At 36.9% G+C, this 23,037-nt stretch overlaps 1 protein-coding gene across 1 annotated transcript in view; it reads left to right on the forward strand.

The window, feature by feature from the left end:
• Positions 1–330: 330 nt before the first annotated feature.
• IL13RA2 (interleukin 13 receptor subunit alpha 2) overlaps positions 331–23,037 on the forward strand; it is a 75,921-nt gene continuing 53,214 nt past the window's right edge. The window contains exons 1-2 of the mRNA XM_065916254.1: positions 331–376; positions 3,526–3,575. The gene's annotated coding sequence lies outside the window, so the exon portion shown is untranslated. The remainder of the gene's footprint in view (positions 377–3,525; positions 3,576–23,037) is intronic.

Genomic DNA, 23,037 nt, shown 5'->3' on the forward strand with positions numbered 1-23,037 from the left:
AATGACAGAGGATAAAGTGTTAACTACATCCTGATAATTAAAATAAATGCCTTTTAGTGTGTTTTGCTTTTAGAATGCTGACACTTTCCTCCAGTTGTTAAAACAAATTGTTCAAATGAACATGTTGTAAATGTTACAGGGGTTTTTCTGGAAAGGAGAAAGAAGGAAATGTAGGCATTGTTTCACATTTCCAAATGCTTCCTGTAGTCCAAGTGGTGTCAGCATTCCCTTTGTTCTTGATTTAGTCAATTCTCCTTAAAAAGAAATCATTTAGAGATAAGTGGAAAGCACAAAAGGGAAGTCATTGGGACAACTTCCCCCATTTAGTTTCAGACTCATTACCAGAGAATGTGAAGGCTTATAGTCACATGAGAAGGTAAGTCTAAAGGTTACCTTTCTAATACTTAACTTTCTATAAATAAAATGTTCATTTTCCAAGATCACATGACAAAAATTTTTCTATTTAGTAATAGAAATCAGGCTGCCTTTTAATGTTGTCTATACTCCTATATTTTTCTTTTTTCATTTAGCAGATATTAATTGATCACCTACCACTGCAAAACCAAGAGCTAAATACTTATCATTTCTATTTTGTTAACTAAGGTAACCAAATACCTTTGTGTGTGGTTTTTTTTTTTTTTGAATGTGAGGAAACAACCTACAGGAGTTTAATGAAACCAGGGAGATGTAGCACCTTGGGAGAAAGGAATTTGGTATTAAAATCTCAGGTTTTTAATAGGTAGAGTTCCCAGGAGCTCCAAAAAAGTGAGGTTTATGTGGAGTGAGGCTGACCAAGTGTGCCCAATCAAAGTTAAGTTTCATGAGCAATCCAGGTGAGATATTTTCTGATTATGCTTTAATCATATTTTTTTCTGGAACATTTTAATACTCTTTTCAGCTACCCCAAAACCACTTACTATCCTCCCACTTCTCAAATCAATCTATGATTGCCTCCATTTTATTTTCACTTTTCTTGTATTATTCTCCTTTACTCCTTTTGCTTCTTCCATGTGTGCCCTAAGTGTTTACAGGTAATACATATGTGACTATGTATATGAATACATTTATCTATATAAATGATGGAGTACAACTTGTAACCACTGAATAGATATTTTAAAATAAATAAATGAAAGTAACATCCAATAATATTTTGCAATTGAATGAATAGTACTTGTCATTCCTGTTTTCAACTTCATGATTTACATTTTTATGAATTAATAATTTATTCATTCATTCATCAAGTATTGACAAATTACCTACTCTAACCCTGATGCTGGGAATATACAGCTGATCTCACAAAGCTTGCACATTTTACACAAGTATATATGTAAATAAACCAATAATATAACCTCAAGTAGTGGCAAGTATGGCCGAAAAGTTCATTTAGTTTTTTTCATAAGATGTTACAAGGTAATGAAGGAACTAAAACAGTGACTGGCATTGTGATAGTGACTGGCAATCACTTTCTCAGACTGTGTTTGTGTCTAATTGACATCAGGTGGTGAGGGAAGGACTTTCAGAGGTGGTGACAGTTTAGTTATGAATAATGAGCTGATGTGACAGAAGAGCATTCCTGACAGAGAAAATAGTGCGTTAGTACTGGGGTGGGATGATTGTGAGCTTTCAACTTAATGAGTTAACTGATGTTTGATGTCTTCAATAATATATAAAAAGCAGAGCATGTCATAGTGCCAATCTGTATACTCACTATCCCTCAAGGATTATTCAACTCATTCATTCATTTAGGACAGATTTATTGAGCACATAATGTGTGTCAGGTACTAGTTATAGGCACTTGGTCATCATGAGGAACAAAACAGACAAAAATATCTGCTGCATAGAGCTCACAGTCTAGAGGAGGGAAACAAGCAATAAATGACAATTCACTAAATGATGTTTTATATTAAAAGGAAATGCATGCTTTGAAATATAGAAATAGTAGGTGTGGTGTGTGTGCGTGCATGAGTGTGTGTGAAAGTAATTAGTACAGATTGCAAATCAAAATAGAGTGGACATAGTGTAGGTCTTACTGAGAAGATGTTTGAGAACCCAACAGAGTAAGTCAGGTACTGAACCAGACCTTAGAGAGGCATTAGTTATTGTGTAATATACAGGTAATAATAATAATGAGGTAATAATACAGCTTTTAGATTGACAATATCTTCATACACTCCAAAAATTCAAATTCCAAATATATAACATATGGCAATTAGACCATAAAAATGCATGGGATGCATTATACAATTCTCTAACTTCACAAAATGAAATGGTCTGGAAATGAGGACGAGTATTCAGTGCTAAGCCAAAATATTTCTCTGGTGACATAAGAATTAGGGAGCCAAGAACCACATCACCCATTCCAGATTTCTGGCTTCCTCCCAAGAGTCTAAACATTTGTTTCCTGAGAAAACCACTTGAATAATTTCTTGGCCTCTGGACAGGATATCACAAAGCTAAAACTATATTGCCTTATTTTGTGAGGTTAAATTAGGACTTTTACATTTTTTTAATTTATGTTTTGTGCACTGTGGTTATACAGCTATATTTTGGATAATATCGGCAATTGCTTAATATTATTCTGAGAGAGAAAATCTTAGGTAAGGAGTAGATACTATAGACTCCATGTAAATTCAAGAGTTTTAGAGTGTAAAACATAAAAAAAGAAACTCAAATCCAGGCAGGCCTTACCAAAATTCTGAAGCAAGGCATTTACTTAGAGTAACAGGTCATGGGACATAGGAGATGTGTTCTGAGGGGAATGTTGAAGGAACAGTGTTCATCAACTCAGAGAAGAGAGGCCTGAGGGATAATTTAATAATTATTTTAAAATATCAGTTACTTAGGTGCAGAGGATAGTCAATGGTCTCTTTATTCTTAGATGATTAAATAAACTTAAGAAAGCATGGCAGATTTTTGTTAGACGCTTAAGGAGGAAATGATTGTGAAATATTGGAAATGGATCCTGAGGAAAGTTGTGGAATCTTCTCTCTAAAGAGTTTTATAAATAGGAGAAAGTTTCATCTGTCTATGATTCTTTGAGTGTAGCAGGAAGACCTAGTGACTCCAAGGATTCTTCTGTAGTACTACATTTGGTGCACTAGCTCTTTTGGAATCATGTTGTCTTCAAATAATGTTGGAGTGTACTGGCATGATTTGCATTTAAACTATTGGTTAAGTGATTTTTAAAAAAAAAATCTTCTGTAAGCAAATTGAGACCTTTAATAGTTTCCTCTCATTTCAAAACATAATGATTGTCTGAATAATATTTCAGTATGTTTCCTTACAGTGTCAGTAATAATTATTTCATTGGTGGTGATTAGTATTAATATCACTCATTAGAAGGAGGGAAAATAATATGAACTATGCCAGTCCACACAAGTTCTGTTACCTTAAGCATTTTGTAAAAGCAAACAGTGTTTATTTGAATAATTTCCTTTCTACATATATCAACAAGAGGTTACCACATTTAATATCTTTTGTCTATGAGTTCATTTGCTTTTAACTCATAGTACTTTTCTTTCATAGGCCTTGTGGAAACAATTCACAAGAAGTGACTGGATCTCACATTTGAAAAGGTAAGTTTTAATTTTCTTAAAATTTATAGTAAAATTGTATAAAGTAAATGTATTTATAACAAAATAAATTTTATTTTAAAGAATTTTTGGAGAATAATTAGAGCTAAATATGACTTTGTAGGTGATCAAGCTTATTTTACTGTTGAAGAAATGGAGGTCCTGAGAAAATAAATTTGTATCCAATGTAACCAATGGTAGAATTAGGGCCAAAATTCAGGCTCCCTAACTCACGGTCTAGTGCTCTTAATACACACCACTAAATCTTTCTCTATTTTGGTGGTTGTTTGGGGAGGTCCCATGAGTGTGTGTATGTCTGTGAGTGATAAGAACCTGTAGGTCCACAGAAGTTTGACAGGCTTATGAGAGAGAGAGGATTTAGAAGAATATGTTCTCTAAAATTGAAGGACACAGGAAGAGTACCACGGCAGAGGGAGACTCATAGAGAAGATATTTCTTATAATTTTAGAAATGACCTTTTTCTTTTGGGTCTCATAATGGGCTAAGGAGGAGAAGGGAGAGATACTGATTTACTATGCATGGAAATAAAATAAAGTTGATATCATAGGAATTTGACTCATTAAATATCACAGATGATAGTTAAGAAATTAAATGTGGCATATATTGGCCACAACAAATCTCACCAAACCTTATGAAAAAGAATGTTCACAGCTACTGAAGTTATTTTCTAAGGCGTCCATAGTAAGGGAGCATCTATGTAGTGTGGAATTAGAATCTGTGTCATCAAGTATTTGGATAACATAGCAGATGAAAATTGTCAAATAGTGTGTCATTCTAAAAGATTCATGGTAATGTGGAAGGCCAATGTTAAAATGAAAGAAAAAGCATATGGCCCAAATTTACACACAGTCAAGGTGCTGCTGCTGCTGCTGCTAAGTCGCTTCAGTCGTGTCCGACTCTGTGCGACCCCATAGACGGCAACCCACCAGGATCCCCCGTCCCTGGGATTCTCCAGGCAAGAACACTGGAGTGGGCTGCCATTTCCTTCTCCAATGCACAAAAGTGAAAAGTGAAAGTGAAGTCTCTCAGTCGTGTCCGACTCAGCGAGCCCATGGACTGCAGCCTACCAGGCTCCTCAGTCCATGGGATTTTCCAGGCAAGAGTACTGGAGTGGGGTGCCATTGCCTTTTCCGACACAGTCAAGCTACTTTGTTCTAAATAAAAACTATGTTTGCTGGACCCATCTCAAGTTCTCCTGCCCTAGACAAGTCAAGTCCTCTTTCATATTTTTCTTGTGTGCCAGAGAGGGTGGGTCAGCCGAAGATAGGGAATGCTTCCAGTAATCCAAGGAGAAGATAGGGAGACTTCCTGTTTATCATTTATCTCCTATTTCTCATTTAAAACTCCATGCAGACATCATCCCCTCACTGAAACTCACTGCCTGGATGTCCATAGAGCCATATAGAAAAAACGCTTCTCTCTATCAGTTAGTGTTTAGTGGATTGCATTCCATTTGTCTTGTCACCTCTCTGCCTTTCCTGGACTAGACTATCAGCTTCTTGAGGGAAGGAAATATATCTTTATGCTTTTCTCCTAAATTAGGTTTTTCAACCTTTATGAAGAAGTGGAAATGATAGCTGCTTTTTCACACTGGCTTCCTTACAATCCTTTATTCTATCTTTTGGGTCTCAGAGATTCTGCAGTCCACTCAGGCATATGGAATTGATAAACTAAGGAAGGAATCTGGTTATTGTTATTTAATGTTTGGGAACTTATAATGATCTATGAATGTTATATCTTGAGATACTCTTTGCTACATTTTCTCCAAAGGAGGGGTCTCTTTTGTATCACTAGTGGAACTTAAAGGATTTTATTAAGCATTTGCAGAAAATTGTTCCTCTTACTTAAGAAAAAAAATACAGACAGCTTAGGCATAGTTGCCAAGTGTGGGAATGAGGTCTTTGATGGTTTAGCAATTCTTGCTCTCCAATCTCCTTCCCTTTTCATATTTTCTTGTTATGTTTATCTTCCCTCTTCTAGGATTTTTTAAAAATTTTGTTCATATGTGCATGTATATATTTATACCTTCATTCCTTACAAATCACTTTAATCAGCAGTCCTACTTTGTACTTTGCAAAATACTCAAGATAAGAATGAGTCATACTGTGCAAATGTGAAATATTTAACACATACCTGCTTCTTTCCCATATGGGACTTGTAACCCCAATAGGTTGCAAGGGGTAAATCTTGACAAGTAAATGGACAGATGGAGCTTTGTTTTATTCAACCCCTGCCCAACCTTCTATTCAAAATCTTCTATCACCCAATTCACACAGGCTTACTGTGTGCCAAGCACATAATAGATGCTTTATAAGTATTCATTTAATTCTCGCTACAATTCTGTGAAGGGCTTCCCTGATAGCTCAGTTGATAAAGAATCCACCTGCAATGCAGGAGACCCCAGTTTGATTCCTGGGTCAGGAAGATCCACTGGAGAAGGGATAGCCTATCCACTCCAGTATTCTTGGGCTTCCATCATAGCTCAGCTGGTAAAGAATCCGCCTGCAATGTGGGAGACCTGGATTCGATACCTGGGTTGGGAAGATTCTCCTGGAGAAGGGAAAGGCTACCCACTCCAGTATTCTGGCCTGGAGATCTCCATGGGCTACAGTCCATGGGGTCACAAAGAGTCAGACACAAGTGAGCGACTTTCGCTTTCACAATTCTGTGAAGCGAGACCTATTCCCATCTCCATTTTAAAGATGAGGAAAGTGAGGCATAAAGATATTTTAGTACATTCTCTAGAGTTACACAACTAGTAAATAATGGTGCTGAAATTCAAACCCGGGCAGTATGACTCCAGAATTAATGTTCTTAGATACTATATGAAGATCTGAAGCTGCTGTGATTAATTTCCTAGGTATATCTGCATTTCTCTTGGCTATTCTATGTCTTCTTCTAAATGTGTGTCACCTATATATGCTAGAGAGCAGCTCAGAACCAAGGAATATGGTATATAATTCGTTCTCAGCATTTGAATACACAAGAATTAATGGGAATCTACCAGAGAGATGAGTTGAAACTAGTACTAACAGAAAGTCAGCACAACAATCCAGTGATACAGAATGAAAGATTTAAAAAATAATTTTAACAGCTTAGTGAAGTATAATTGATATGCAAAGAACTGTACATATTTACTGTGTACAACTTGATGAATTTGGAGGATTTTTTTAAAGGTATCTTTTGAGTCCTGAAATTATGAGTCTTTGAACAACTTTCTCTTCAGGGAAATTTTAATTTTTGCCTCCTAGTTGTCACAAGAACACAAAAATTTTTAATTGGTCTGCAAACTTAAATAGAAGAGAATGAAAATGAGGTGTCTAAAAGTAAGAAAGTTTCATATTTTAATGTGGTAATACCACTAGCTAGTCAAGGAAAAGTTCTAGAAAAGAGCTTTGTAAGAACGAGTCTTATAAAATGAATAAGACTGTGGCTTTTAGAAGCTTAGTGATTAGCAGTGGAGTGCTAATAGTGCTGAAACTTTGACTATTTAAAATAGAATAAGTTAAAAGTAAGAGGACTGAATATACTTTTGTACTTGAGAATAAAGGACATAAAAATTAAAACCAGTGAACATCATTTAGTTTATCTAGTGATATTAGATAGTTGTTTCAATCACCAAATGTTTATTTTTTGCAATTGTGTGGTAATTCTCTAGAATGACCCATGCCTCAACCTGCTACACAATCCAAACATATGATCACCAGACAGTCTCATTCTCAGTCTCAGAACTTTAAGGACCATGTATATATCATTAAGGCTTCCCAGGTGGCTCAGTGGTAAAGAATCCACCTGCCAATGCAGGAGACATGGGTCCAATCCCTGGTCAGGGAAGATCCCCTGGAGAAGGAAATAGCAACTCACTCTAGCATTCTTGCCTGGGAAATCCCATGGACGGAGGAGCCTGGTGGGCTATAATCCATGGAGTTGCAAAAGAGTCAGACATAACTTAATGACTAAAACAAAAACAGCAATGTATCATTAACTCTAGTTCTGAACTCTCCCCTATACTCTAGACTTGTGTATCCAACTGTCCACTCTGTATCTCCACTTGGAAGTTTAATGAACTGCTCAAATTTACCATGTCCAAAATTGAATTCTTTATTCCTATGCCTAGCCTGCTTCTCCCCTAGTGTGCTTCCTTTCAATAAATGGCATCACCATTTACCTAATTGCTTAGATTAGAATCCTTGGTATCATTTTAGATTACCCTCTTGCTCACATACCCCACATCTAATCTTTTAGAAGATCACAGCCGACCTACCTTCAAAATATATTCAGAATATGGCACTTTCCACCATTATAGTACAAACTGCCATTATCTCTTGGCTAGAAAATTCAAAAATTTTTTGTGTAGAAAATTACTAGAAAACTATTTCCTTTTCCAGTTTATTATCTATTCAGCAGCTGGAATTATATCAAAGATAAAACTAATTTCGTGTACTCCCTGATTAAAAGCTTTCAGTGACTCCCATCTCACTCAGAACAAAAGCCAAAGTCTAAAATGACCTAGGAGGCACCACACAAACTGCACCTCTACCTCTCTGACCTTTCCTCTTCTTACTTTCTTCCTTGCTTACTCTGCTCCCAACCCACAAACACAGTCCCTCATTAGGGTCATTGCATTTGTTGTTCCATCTGCATGAAACACTCTCTACTGTTATCTTCATGACTCCCTCCACCTTTTTATTCAGATTCTTCCTCAGAGAGGCCTTCCTAATCATCCTTTCTAAAATGGCCTTGTTCATGTCAATGTATGACAAAACCCACTGAAGTGTTGTGAAGTGGTTAGCCTCCAACTAATAAAATTAAAAAAAAAAAAAAAATAGCCTTGTTCCCTCACTCCACCGATCACTATTTAGCCTCTTAACCTGCCTCTTGTGTTTTGTATGGCATTTATCATTATCTAACCTATTTTTGCTTGTTTGTTTTATGGTTTATCTCTAACACTGGAATATAAGTTCAGTGAGGGCAGAAATTTGTTCATTCATCGTTGTATCCTGCTTTCCTAACACAGAACTCAATGTTTGCTAAGTAAATGAGTGACTGAATGAATGAATGGTGGTAACCTAAGGAGACAGAGAAGGCAATGGCAACCCACTCCAGTTCTCTTGCCTGGAAAATCCCATGGATTGAGGAGCCTGGTAGGCTGCAGTTCCTGGGGTCGCTGAGAGTTGGACACGACTGAGCGACTTCACTTTCACTTTTCACTTTCCTGCGTTGAAGAAGGAAATGGCAACCCACTCCAGTGTTCTTGCCTGGAGAATCCCAGGGACGGGGGAGCCTGGTGGGTTGCCTTCTATGGGATAGCGCAGAGTCGGACACGACTGAAGTGACTTAGCAGCAGCAGCAGCAGCAGCAACCTAAGGAGAAAGTAGGTCACAGTCTGAGGAAAGAAATGAAGCATTTCTTCAAAGATATGTTGGCAATCTAAAATATAATTCACAACATCATCTCAATATTAGTTAAAATAATCTAGCTGTTCTCTTTTCAAGCGATATAACCACTTTGAAGCCAACTGTTAAATATGCAATAAATATGAACCATAAAACCTGTGGTTTTCTTCTAAGTGAAATGCAAAGATTAATAGGTGAAATGGTTTTGAAACCCAGTTTAGGAATTGTTTAAGCATTTTAAAACCCCTGTGCCAGTATTAGAATGACCACATGAGAAAGTTAATATCTATTGTTGATCTTTATTTTTTCTAAAATTATGCTGTGCCCTGGCTGTTAGGAATTTTCTGCTGGTTGTCCGGTCTCCAGCTGGGACTTAACTTCCTAATTTTATTGAGACTCCATCCAAGGATACACATGTTGTATACTCTGGTTTCCTGTTAGTAGTTCATTAACAAGTTCATCATGTGTTTATTCCTGTCTTAGCATTATCAAGAGACAAATCTGGAAAGGTCATGATTTTACGGTAAAATTCTATATGATTATTTCTCTGAACTCTTGATTGATGAACTATTTCTGTTATAATACATTTAGATGTAAAAGGGGATAAGTGGAAGAGTTGTTTTGTAACTTGTATTCTTAGGAAAAAAATTTAGGTAGCAAAGACTCATCTGGAGAATAGTCTGTTTTAGTGAATTTATGGGAAAAAGGCTTTACCATGTTTCATCAGTTATTTTGAAAAGATTCAAATAAATTAAACAGTATTTAATATTAAATAGCAGTATGATAAAGTGAAAACTGATTCTTATACCAGCTGTTGCTAACTAAATGGCTTTGACTAGGTCATCTCTATATTCAGGGCTTTGGTTTACTTGGTTGTAAAAAAGAGGGTGTTAGACCATGATTTTTAGATTAGTTTCAGCATTTCAGCAGTGTCTCTGAACATGATAGTTTCTTACCCTTGAAAGTAGGGATATCAGTTTCATGACATGATTAATAAAAATGTTATCTTGATAATTGTTGAATCTAAATAATGGGTACATGCAGCTTCATTATACTATTTTTATTTATCTTTCAATATTCTTAAACAATAGCAAATTTAGAAATATGAAAAAATGCTTGATAGCAGATAATATACTATGTTCAAACTAATATTGTGAAGTCTATTTCATGTCTATGTTTTTCCTCTTATCATTCCAGGGCATATTTTTTTTTGGAATTTATGCATTCTTTGATTTTTAGATTCCATGTACAAATACTGTTGGGAAGAGTAACACATTAATATCAATTGTATTTTGAAAAATTGAAGTATTGTTGATTTACAATATTGTATTAGTTTCAGGTGTACAGCATAGTGGTTCTTTTTTTTTTTTTCTATAGGTTATTATAAAATAAGGTTATAAAACCTTGTGCTATACAGTAAATCCTTATTGTTTATCTATTTTATGTTTAGTAGTTTGTATCTGTTAATTCCATACCCTAAATTTGTCTTTCCCTCCCTTCTTCTCCTCTTTCATAACCATAAATTTGTTTTCTATGTCTGTGAGTTTGTTTCTGTTATGTACATAGATTCATTTGTATTATTTTCCAGATTCTACATATAAGTGATTTCATATAGTGTTTGTCTTTCTCTGAGTTATTTCACTAAGCATAATATTCTCTAGATCCATCTGTGCTTCTGCAAATGGCATTATTTCACTCTTTTTTTTTTATGGCTAATATTCCATTGTTTATACATACGACATCTTCTTAAGCCAATCCTTTTGTTGATGGGCACTTGGCTTGCTCCCATGTGTTGGCTATTGTAAATAGTGCAGCTGTGAATTTAATTGTACGTTAATAAAGATTTATCCCTATGTTGTTTAGGGTTACACAGTAATTTTTGCTAATCAAAAGACATTGAAATATTATGGCTCAAGCAACAGACCAAAGGTGGGCATGCAATACTGCTGCAGGAGGTTATCCAAGCCTGAGGGTCCTTCTGCCTGTTGCTTTGCTGTCTTCTAGTATGGTGACTCTGTCTATGTGGTCAAATTGGCTCCCATTATCATGTCTGTGCTATAGCCTACTGGTTGAGTGAGGAGAGAGAAAGAAGAGGACAAGAATTTTTCTGTCAAAATATGACCAAAGATCACTCACATACATCACTGCTGCTTGCATATCATTGTCTAAATTTCTTTCATACCTAACTGCAAAGGAGTATGGAAATGTAGTCTCTGGCTCAGAAGCCTTGCGCACAGATAAAGCTCATAAGATTCTATTACTAACAGGAAGAATATGAAAATGGACACTGACAAACAGTCTTTGCTACAGTTTATCAAACAACATTATCTTGATAAGTTTCCTGAAAGGCCTAGGCCTTTGCAAATAGTGGGCTGTATGACTCAAGCTGGAAGCAAGATTGCCAGGAGAAATATCAATAACCTCAGATATACAGATGATACCACCCTTATGGCAGAAAGTGAAGAAGAACTAAAGAGCCTCTTGATGAAAGTGAAAGAGGAGAGTGAAAAAGTTGGCTTAAAGCTCAAAATTCAGAAAACTAAGAACATGGCATCTGGTCACATCACTTCATGGCAAATAGATGGGGAAACAATGGAAACAGTGACAGATTTTATTTTGGGGGGCTCCAATATCACTGCAGATGGTGATTGCAGCCATGAAATTAAAAGATGCTTACTCCTTGGAAGAAAAGTTATGACCAAGATAGACAGCATATTAAAAAGCAGAGACATTACTTTGTCCACAAAGGTCCGTCTAGTCAAGGCTATGGTTTTTCCAGTAGTCATGTATGGATGTGAGGGTTGGACTATAAAGAAAGCTGAGTGCCAGAGAATTGATGCTTTTGAACTGTGGTGTTGGAGAAGACTCTTGAGAGAGTTCGTTGGATTGCAAGGAGATACAACCAGTCCATCCTAAAGCAGATCAGTCCTGGGTGTTCATTGGAAGGACTGATGTTGAAGCTGAAACTCCAATACATTGGCCACCTGATGCGAAGAGCTGACTCATTTGAAAAGACCCTGATGCTGGGAAAGATTGAGGGCAGAAGGAGAAGGGGACGTCAGAGAATGAGATGGCTGGATGGCATCACCAACTCTATGGACATGGGTTTGCGTGGACTCCGGGAGTTGGTGATGGACAGGGAGGCCTGTCATGCTGCGGTTCATGGGGTTGCAAAGGGTCAGACACAACTGAGCGACTGAACTGAACTGAACTGATGACTCATAAAGAAATGGTTAAAAAGACAGCTGACTTGTTTGTAGTGCTTTCTAACATGAACTGATTGTTCAGTCTCAGATTCTCTGACCCCGACTGATATCCTACTTTTCAATTCAATGCTGATACTATCTATAGTTAGCAAAGACCCCACTTTGAGGGATTGAGGTCAATCCCTCAAGACTGTCCCCACTTCAGATGCCAGTCAAAAGTCCCAGTACTTCTGACCAACAAGCTGTAAATTCAGGAAGTCCTGATGACTCATTTTAGGTTTGATAGTTCATTAGAATGACTCAAGGAACTTGGGAAAACACTTTACTGTCTATTAATGGTTTATTATAAGAGCAGCCAAGTGGGAGACATGCAAAAGGGCAAGGTATTGGTGGGGGGAGGTGTACTTCAGTTCACAGAGCTTTTATTCTCTCTCCAAGCATGTCAATTTCCTTGTATCTTGATGTGCTAACCCACCTTGAAACTCTCCACACCAAGTTGTTTAAGAGTTTTTATTGAAGTCTCATTAGTTAGACATAGCTGACTAAATCTTTGGTGATGGAACTCAACTTCCAGCCCCCTCTCATCTCCCAGGAGCTCAGGTGGTGGGGATGATAGTTCCAACTTCTAATCTTAAGGTTGGTTCCTCTGACAACCAACCCTCATCCTGAGCTAAGTGGGGGCTCACCAGTCATCACCTCATTAGCATAAGCTCAAATTTGGCTGAAAGGAGATCATTAAAAATACAGAAGACACTCCTTTCACTCAGGAAATTCCAAGAGTATTAGGAACTTTGTGCCAGGAACTGGGGACAAAGAGCAAATATATCAGGAGCATCAGTCTCCCACCTACTCGCTAACCCCTCTACTCCCCACTCCCAAACCATCTCTTCTTAAAGACACTCACCTTTTCCACAACACACATAGAATGAGTTGTTCTTTCCTCTTAGCTTCCTTAGCTACCAATGATTCTGTCATAGTGTACTGTTCTTATCACACAGAACTATAATTATCAATACTTTTTAGTTTCTATGCCTCTAACGAGAATGTGAACTACATGAGATAGTATCTAACTCACATCTGTACCCTAAACATCTAGAGTAGTGCTTGACACATCATTGCTCTATGAACCATTGAATAAAGGTGAGTGACTTGAAAACAGAATCTGGTACTACTGACTTTTGGCAGTCTATGTGTCTGTGTTTAAGTGTGTTTGGTGTTAATCCAGGGACTGCATCATGATGGTGCTAATTGTATTTCCCAGCTTTTGTGGGTTTCCTGAGAATTTTAGCTCTGGTATCTTAATGTTAAGTCTGTGGTAGTCTGTAGAGGAATTCAGAGTTCATAAATTATAAATAATAGCTGGTTTTAGAGTATTAAAAACTGAATTTAAGGGAATGCAGGCAGTCTAGATGTCGTCTATCTCACAGAGTATGTTCTTTATAGCACACTGCATTTCTGTAGACATGTCAACTATACCAAATAACTTTTCAAGTCAGTTTTCTGGGGTGTTATGATTTTTTAAAAAAAATTCCCACAGAACCTGAGAAGTTTGATATTTGCCTGAAAGTTTAAAAACTGTTCTCAAATTCAAAGAATTTTTTTTAGGAAGTGTGTGTGTTTGTACATATCAACTAAATATTCAATGGTTATTTTAATTATTTTTTAAATACTTATTTTTCTTGTTCATGCTTATTTAATGTCTTTTATCATTACAAAGAAAATAATACTATGGCACATTAAATAATGTCTTTGCTAATTGCCTTATTTTATCAGCAGTTCAAGAATTCCCATTTCCTGTTTTGGTGGGAGTTGCAGAACTTTACACAATGAAAGAGATATCATGACCCCTGCCAGTAAGCTATTTTAGCTGCTGAGGTATCAGGAAGAATCCCAGCAGTAGTTTTACAGGAAAAGCCCTGGACTAGTTGTGAGGTGTACCCAAGTTTTATTTTTCTTGAATGTTGATTTCTGGAAGTAATTTAACCTATTGAAACTTGAGTGATATTAATTTTTAAAACTGAAATATTATCTCCTTAACTATCTCAGGGTGCTAATTGATAATATAAGGTAATAAATATGTTAAAGGAAATCAACCCTGAATATTCATTGGAAGGACTGATGCTGAAGCTGAAGCTCCAATACTTTGACCACCTGATGCAAAGAGCCTACTCACTAGAAAAGACCCTGATGCTGGGAAAGATTGAGGACAGGATGAGAAGGGGGTGACAGAGGATGAGATGATTGGATGGCATCACTGACTGAATGGACATGAGTTTGAGCAAACTCTGGGAGATAGTGAAGGACAGGGAAGCCTGGCATGATGCAGTCCATAGGGTTGCAAAGAGTTGAACTCAACTTAGCAACTGAACAACAACAAAAAATACATTCCTGCTAAAGAGCTCATGGATAGTACTTGTCTATCCTAGTGATATCAGCCTACGAAGTCTCAGTTCTGACATACTCTTGACTCAATAAGAACCATTCTGTTTTAGCAGGTGGAGGTTTGGAAAAACCTAATGTGTGCTATGCCGCTGAAATTGATCTGGGCCCCTGGGACACTTTGTAAGCTCATGCTTTAGATTTTCTCTCTTACCCCACAATCTGCTACTGGCTGTTTAATTGGACTTTGGTTCCGATCTGAAGTTCAGTTCTTATTCTGTGTCTCTGTTGAAATTGGGATCCAGACCTAAATCTTTGGCCTAGTTTTTGCTGACCACTTTTCAGGGATTGACTGTTGACTGCTTGCAGAATCATTTGTATCATCTTGACCAATTCTCTCAGAAGAATGACCTTACCCCAACTGTTCTTAGAAACTTCCCTGCTCTGAGGCTTTGATGTACTTCTTCATTTCATGTCCCTTGGGTTACACTGACCCTGGCCTTCATCAAATGTGGATTTATACCCTTTTTTGGTTTTGGTATAGACTAACTTTCAGCTAGTGGGGGACTGCTCCAACTAGTCTCGTTCCACATCCTTTCTCTACACCAATTAGGCTTATTCCCAAATTCTCTCTCTCTCTCTCTTTTTTTTCCCAGGAATTGTAACATGCTTTGTGTCTGGGTCAGAGTAATGAGTGTTAAAGTATAAGCATACAAAGTATCATTGGCAACTTCTATGGATGTCACTAGAAAGCCATCAAGTAGGACTTTTAGTATATTAAAATGAGTTGTAACAAACACATGAAAAGATGCTCAACATCACTCATTATAAGAGAAATGCAAATCAAAACCACAATGAGGTATCATTACATGCCAGTCAGGATGGCTACTATCCAAAAGTCTACAAGCAATAAATGCTGGAGAGGGTGTGGAGAAAAGGGAACCCTCTTACACTGTTGGTGGGCGTGCAAACTAGTACAGCCGCTATGGAGAACAGTGTGGAGATTCCTTAAAAAACTGGAAATAGAACTGCCATATGACCCAGCAATCCCACTCCTGGGCATACACACCAAGGAAACCAGGTCTGAAAGAGACATGTGCACCCCAATGTTCATCGCAGCACTGTTTATAATAGCCAGGACATGGAAGCAACCTAGATGCCCATCAGCAGATGAATGGATAAGGAAGCTATGGTACATATATACAATGGAATATTACTTAGCCATTAAAAAGAATTCATTTGAATCAGTTCTAATGAGATGGGTGAAACTGGAGCCCATTATACAGAGTGAAGTAAGCCAGAAAGATAAAGACCAATACAGTATACTATCTCATATATATGGAATTTAAAAAGATGGTAACGATAACCCTATATGCAAAACAGAAAAAGAGACACAGATGTACAGAACAGACTTTTGGACTCTATGGGAGAAGGCGAGGGTGGGATGTTCTGAGAGAATAGCATTGAAACAAGGGTGAAACAGATCACCAGCCCAGTTTGGATGCATGAGACAAATGCTCAAGGCTGGTGACTGGGAAGACCCAGAAGGATGGGATGGGGAGGGAGGCGGAGGGGGGTTTCGGGATGGTGAAGACATGTAAATCCATGGCTTATTCATGTCAATGTATGGCAAAAACCACTACAATATTGTAAAGTAATTAGCCTCCAACTAGTAAAAATAAATGAAAAAAAAATTAAAAAATAAAATAAATGTCATGAGGAAAAATAAATTAAAATGAGTTGTCTTTTTAGTGTCTTTCCCTTCACACCAAAAAGCAAAGCTAAGCCTATGCTTTCACTGACTAAGCTATCAAATCAAAGTAGAAGTTCAAATCTAATTAACTTTAATTTTGAGGCATGGTGCATTATTGTTTCCAACTTCATTTTATCAACTATACAGTCAGTCCTCCAGATATGGGTATTCTGCATCCACAGATAAGGAGGGCCAGTTGTACTATACCGTTTTATATAAGGGACTTGAACATCCATGGTTTTTGGTATCCGTGTGGGGATCATGGGACTAATCCCCCATGGGCACCAAGGTATGACATTTAATTTGTGGTTTTACCAACAAAAACACACAGTGTGAGAATTATGGGTCAACTTTTATTTCAGGCAAAATGAGGACTATAGCCTCATTTTAGCTTCAGATAGCTCTGAGAAACTGCTCCAAAGAGGTAGAGGGGAAGGTCTAAAATATGTGATTTTGATGAAGGGGAACTACATGCAATCAAGCACATATTTTTTGTGAAAGTTTCTGCTAGTCTCTTGTAGGTGACTGCTAGTCATGAGAAACAGGTGTCACCATGAAGGATTTTAGTGCTTTTCTAGATATGAGGAGATACAAGATTTGGGCTCATAAAATCAGCTCCTAAAAATATCTATCTGAAGACTTGTCCTGCCAATTTTTCCCAGAATGCAGGGTGCATAATTTCTGTTCTCCACCCTGAGCTCCTTTCAGGTGTTTTTGAAAGTGAGCAGCTGTAGTAGTGCATGATTTAATCCTTGTAGAGGTAGATGACAAGTGCCAATTTGTAGCTGACAGTTTGCTTGTCTATAAATAAATGTGCTGTGTTATTCCAAGATATTATTATACTTCTATTTCTTTAATTGTACCTCTCCATTATACTACATAATATAATAAAATATTTGCAAGGGCCAGAAGATTTGGTGGAAACAGGAAGCTTGAAAACTTTCTAGAGAGTTTTTTGTTTTAAGTAGAAGATAAATTAATTAATTGGAATTGTGATCACAGGGAAAGGAAAGAAGATTTTGAATCTAGGTCTCTATTTCCTTATCATCTTTTCAGCAAATTCTGATTATAAAATTCCTCACTTAGGCCTGATAAGTAATTTCTGACAAAAATGAGTGTGAAAGAGCCAAACCAGCTGCCATCTGAAAAGCAAATACCAAACTCCCTGAACAATTCTGTTTCTTTCCACCTTCAACTTCAATTTAAGGGGAAGCATTAACTATGCAAATGAGTAAAGAAGAAAAAAAAAAACTTAGGTAAAATAAAGCTAGTAACGGAGTGAAGGCTGTAACCCATCACCCCCTCTTCAGTCAGATTCTTTGCTTTCTATTTGTTTATTCATATATTTAATGTAAAATATATCTTTGATGTCTGAGAGAAGTTATCAAGTCTGAACCTGTGTTCCAAAGCAAGAAAGATACTTTTTATCCATTGGAATATTAGATGGTATATAAACTGAATCGAATTCCAGTTCATTCCTATTTTGGAATAAATCACTGTCACCACTTCATCTGCTTTCGAAAAACATCAAAAGTATCCAGCTTCTTATAGTTTTGCATAGTTCCTGGTCATGGAGATAAAATCAGAAGTGGATTAAAAACTGTGGAGACTTGAAGGATGAGGGACAACTTGATGGTGATCTGAGTTTCTTAATTTTATCTGGGCTAACATAAAATCTTGTTTGGTTATGTAAAGGGTTATTTGATAAACTTTCAATGGAAAAAATATACATGACACTTACTGAGTTTTAATTACAACACCAGAAATTTTAGAAATCAGGGAAAACCTTAGTCATCATCTAGTTCTAACTGCTAATTTTACATATGAGAAACTGACTGTTTCTTAGGGGGAATGCAGAGGCAATTTTTGCTTGGAATTGAAAGTTAGACTAGATGAGTTTTGAGGTTCCATTCAATAAATTATTTTTGAAACTAAGGCCAAAGAAGTTAAAGAACTTGCCCAAGATCACCTAGCTGACTGTGGGAAGGAGAGTCTAGAGTTGAATCCAGGTTTCCTGATTCTTTGTCCACTTATGACTCTTTTCATACTTAAAGATATTTGAAACTCAACACAGTAAAGTACTTTATAGATATTGCACTCTGAGGAAACAACAAAGTCCTGGCAATCACGTACTTACCTTTAGTCAGTTACTTATCTTTTAATTCCCAGTGTGGTGAGTCACATAGTAAAATAACATTGGCATACTGCAATGCCATATAAGGAACTAATTAAAAGGGAAAAAAATCATTCAGATGAACTTTATGATTTCCTCTGAATCTTTTGACAGATATAACCTTGAATGCTGACTTGTTTGAATTCATATATTCTCATGACAGTACATTTGGTGGATAAAGCAGAGCTCCTCCTCCATAAAGATTTCAGTTCTAAGGTCATTAAAAATCCGTTAAGCTAAGAAACTGTTCATTGAGACAGATTTCAGTGACATTGCAGAAGAATTCGATTATAACTGGACACATTATTCACTTGTAGTAAGTCTGGAACTTAAATTTGAGAGAGGAAGTGTGGGGATTAGAGGTAAGCTATTTTGAATAATTTTTTGTTTCACTTTCTTCACTTCTTTTAAAAGGTGCTCATAATTCTTTTTTGTGGCAAAGTTGACTTGACAATATTAATCTGGGGAAATATTGTAATATTTTGCATGAAGTTGATTTTAATTTTTATTATTAGCTTTTATTTTCTATAAAAAATCATACCTTTTATAAGCAAACCTGGTCCATTAGAAATGATAAAGATAGCTGCATTTTAAAGTTAAGAAGTTTTCTGAGATTTCTGTGATTTTTTTTCTATAAATGTAAATGTTCCACTTCACTGTAACTTTCTCTCTTAAGCTTAGAAATAACCATAGAGCTCCTTTAAAATGAATGATTTATCTTTATATGACAGTTTAATTTAATGTATGGAGCATACATACCTCTACATATGATGATTTCATTTATTTGAATATTATGATTATATATATAGTAAGTTATTAAAATAAAACTTCTGATTTTCACTGTTTTTGCTCTGAAGCCAACTAGCATTTTATGCATTTGATGCTGTCTTCCTTTGAAAGAATATATAGTTAATACTTAAATGTGACTATCACTTTTATACATTGCACTCATTTTGGGTGCTTCCAGATTATCTTTTTTTTTGAATATGTAAAAAGATATATAAAATTAGGACATGAATACAGGGTGTCTATCAGCTGTCTTTGGTCAAAATTTTATTGATACACAGAATTTTTAGAGTGTTTATGAGTTAATCTCATAGATGACTTCTTATTGTTATTAAATAATAAACAAAGAACTAAGAGATCTAGTTTTCAGTTCTAGATCCTCCCATATAGTCCTGTGACATTGGAATGGACATCCTACCACCTCTCTGTCTTTATTTCTTCATCTGTAAGATGAATCAGATGTCCTGACTCTGCCTAATGTTGTGAAAGGTAGTAGAAATTATTTGAAATGATTATTCAAACAATAAGATTAAACAAAGGAGAGACAGAACAACTATTGGATTCTTAATTTTTTTGATGCTATGATGTTACCTGTAAATGAAAAACTTGCCTTCAGGCTTTTTTTTTTTTTTTTTGACAATCGGAGAATTATCACCTATAATTTTTTAGAACTTGGAGAAGTGGGGATGAGATAGATTGCTTGTTCCCTTTGATGTATTTTTCAGAGTGTCTCCAAAGAATTGATAGGAGGTGGCTCCTAGATATGGGAGAAACTGAAGACAACTAATAGCAATTGGGTTTTTATGCTCAATATGCTGGGCTTCCCTGGTGGCTCAGACGGTAAAGAATCCACTTGCAATGAGAGATATTGGGTTTGATCCCTGAGTTGGGAAGATCCTCTGGATAAGGGAAAGGCAACCGACTCCAGTATTCTTGCCTGGAGAATTCCATGAACAGAGAAGCCTGGAAGGCTACAGTCCATGGGGTTGCAAAGAGTCAGACTTGACTGAGTGACTTTCACTTTCACTCTACTTTCATCCCATTTAAGTATTTCCTAAACCCCCAGTATTACTGCCTTCATGTTATAGGTAAAAAAATAATTAGGTACAGAAAGCTGAAGTGTGTTGTTTAGATTTGCGTGGCTTCTGTGTCTGGGTTCTTCCCATTATTTCAGGCTTCTTCTATAGTCTCATGGAGACAATATTGAGAAGATTTGGAATTATGTCTTTCATTCTGTCTGTTGGATCAAGATTTATACTGGGGAGATGGATAACATAGAGTCACAGAGTAGGTGGGCAGGTGCCTACATGATATGATTTGCAAAGCTATTGACAGGTGCCTGTCCAAAAATATCATCTTCATTGACTCGTCACATTCACTTTCCCTGAGATTTTACCACTAAATGATTACTTTGCTTGTTTTGTTTATCTTTGCCAGTGGAGATGTTGGGAGGACTTCCAGATGCACATACCCCTGGGAGAGTTCATGTATTAAGTCTTTCATCATTTAATATCTTAGCAGCAGTGTGAAATTATAGAAAGAACTCAGATTTAGGATACAGGAAGAACTGGAACTGAATTCTGATTCTGTATGCTAATTAGCTGTTTAAATTTCATGGGATAATTAATCTCTCAGAACTTCACTTTCTTCTTGAATAAAACAAAAATAATAATATATATGCATATATATTAATTATAACATATTAAACATTTGGTGTTGGTAGTTGTGGTAGAGTGGGAAAAGCACTGGAATGGAAGTCAGGAGATTTGGTGTCCTGCCATATTGGTTTTACTTGTCTAGGCAAATATTTATTGACCATCCACTGTGTCACGCACTGTGCTAGGTACTGAGGATACAACAGGGAACAATTTGAAGTTCCTGCTTTCTTATATCTGAAATTCTAGTTTGATGCTAAGCTAACTATATCTATATCATACACATGTAGAAAAGGATTAATGTTCTTCACTGTTTAGAGATGGGAAACTAAGGGTTAAATGGTAACATAGTGAGCAAAGTAAACATATTCCCTAATCCTCATTGGAAAATCTCATGGACAGAGGAGCCTGGTGGGCTGCAGTCCATGGGGTCACAAAGAGGCGGGCACGACTGAGCGACTAACACTTACTTAATCCTCATTGACTTTATTGTCTAATGAAGTAGAAGTTAATTAGATAAATATAAGGTTAAAACCATTATAAATCTTTAAAGGAAAAGTAGTCAGTGCTCTAAAAGCATGTAACAGAGGCTGCACTTCAGCTTCTCTAAGTGACATCTGAGCTGAGATCTAAAAAAATGAATAGGAGCTAACCAGGTCATTCTTCTACATGTCATTATTCAGATGGATTTCCTTCAGCTCTTTTATGCCCTCTTTGTTGTCTGTTGCAAACGGTCACTTCTCTTAAGTCTCCTATTCAGCTACTGCACATTTATTCTCAAGAGGTGGATTTGGGTCTTATTTAACATAGAAAATAAGAGCCACCAGGTGTGTCTGAACCTCTCTTCCACCTACCTTATCGTCTTTTATACATACATTGATTTGCATATTCATCCATGCTTTTGTCTGAGGAAACACTAGCCCTCTATCAATCCAAGTTCAATCTCTTTGCCTTTGTTTTAGATACCGTATCTTCCACTTGCCATTTCAGGGATCTTTTTATATAATTATCACCTTTCTCTTCTGTATTTTTAACCTTTTCCTCTCTGTGAGTTCCTTTCTTAGCGAAAGGGGGGAAAAGGCCATTTCTTGACCCTTCTTTGTACAACCAAACTTCAATAATGGGTCCACACATATAACTGCCTTTACCATGGTCGCTAATTACTTCTTATTTCCAAGTACAGCAGACCCATTTCAGTTCTTGTCTTGCTTCCCCCATGTCTTTCCTTCATTGACTTGTGAGACTCTTGGCTTTTGAATGCTTTTTCCTTGGAATCTTCTGCTTCACTAATGTCAATGATGATCAGTTTCTCCTGTCAGTACCATTTATTACCACCAGATTAAGTCCAAAATCTTAACAAGACTCAGAAGTGTGTGCTCAATTATGTCTAACTCTTTGCAAACCCATGGACTGCAGTCTGCCAGGCTCCTCTGTTCATGGAATTTCCCAGGCAAGAATACTGGAGTGGGTTGCCATTTCCTGCTCCAGGGTATCTTCCCAACCCAGGGATTGAACCCGAGTCTCTTGCATCTGCATTGGAAGGCAGATTCTTTACCACTGCACCACTTGGGAATGTACCAGTACACTGCAGCCAAGGCAAACCGCTTGTGTAATCCATGAATTCATTAAGATTTCTCACTTCCTTGCTTTTGCTTCATCAATTAGCATTGAAGAGAAATCCTTTCCTCAAATTCCCCAGGCACACACCTACTCCTTATCTATGAGGATGTTTAGATACATATTCCTCTAGGACACTTACTTGACTCCACCACTCCCAAGAGTAGATTATGTGCCATTCCTCTGTGCTTCTAAGTGCTTGCCTCTCTCTTCAAACTTACCACATCTTATTGGGGCTTCCCTGGTGGCTTAGTTGGTGAAGAATTCACCTGCAATTCAGGAGACTTAGGTTTGATCCCTTGGTTGGGAATATCCCCTGGAGAAGGGAATGGCTACCCACTGCAGTATTTTGGCCTGGAGAATCCCATGGACAGAAGAGCCTGGCAGGTTACAGTCCATGGGGTCTCAAAGAGTCAGACATGACTGAGCGACTTTAACTTCACTTCATTATAATTGAAGTTCAGTTTAGTTCAGTTCAG

This window comes from Muntiacus reevesi, chromosome X (assembly GCF_963930625.1).
Source record: "Muntiacus reevesi chromosome X, mMunRee1.1, whole genome shotgun sequence".
NCBI classification, from domain to species: Eukaryota; Metazoa; Chordata; class Mammalia; order Artiodactyla; family Cervidae; genus Muntiacus; species Muntiacus reevesi.